We start from the raw sequence: 484 nt of genomic DNA on the forward strand, positions 1-484 counted from the left end.
TGAAAGCAAGGAGGGCTTAAGGCATTTATTGCAGAAAAGTGAAACTGAGACATGAAAATGAAACCTAAGCAAGAAATAGAAACTTAGTCCAGAGAGGAAGGAGCCTGTTTTCCTCTCTGGGCTTTGTCTTGAGACCTCATTTAAAAGAAAGTAGGCTTCTTGGGACAGTGGTGGTTCAGTGGTAGCATTCACAAATCCATGCAGGAGACTCAGATTCACTTCCTGGTCCATTCATTTCAAGTGCATCCACCTACTTGTCTGTCATTGGAGGCTTTAGGGTAGCTGTGAGGTTCAACCGGTTTCAGCAGACTTCCTGACTACGATGGGTTTGGAAGATAAGCCTGGTGGTCCACTTCCAAACAGCAGCCAGTAAAACCCGTTAGAGCGGAGCTGGCTGAAAATCGCCTGTGACTTCATCCATAGCCACTGGTGAGAGTCAGCGCCCAGAGCCATCAGGGGCTTTAAGCTCATTTCCCACTGCTGT

This window comes from Elephantulus edwardii, unplaced genomic scaffold, assembly GCF_000299155.1.
Source record: "Elephantulus edwardii isolate Elephantulus edwardi_28Jun2011 unplaced genomic scaffold, EleEdw1.0 scaffold00097, whole genome shotgun sequence".
NCBI lineage: Eukaryota > Metazoa > Chordata > Mammalia > Macroscelidea > Macroscelididae > Elephantulus > Elephantulus edwardii.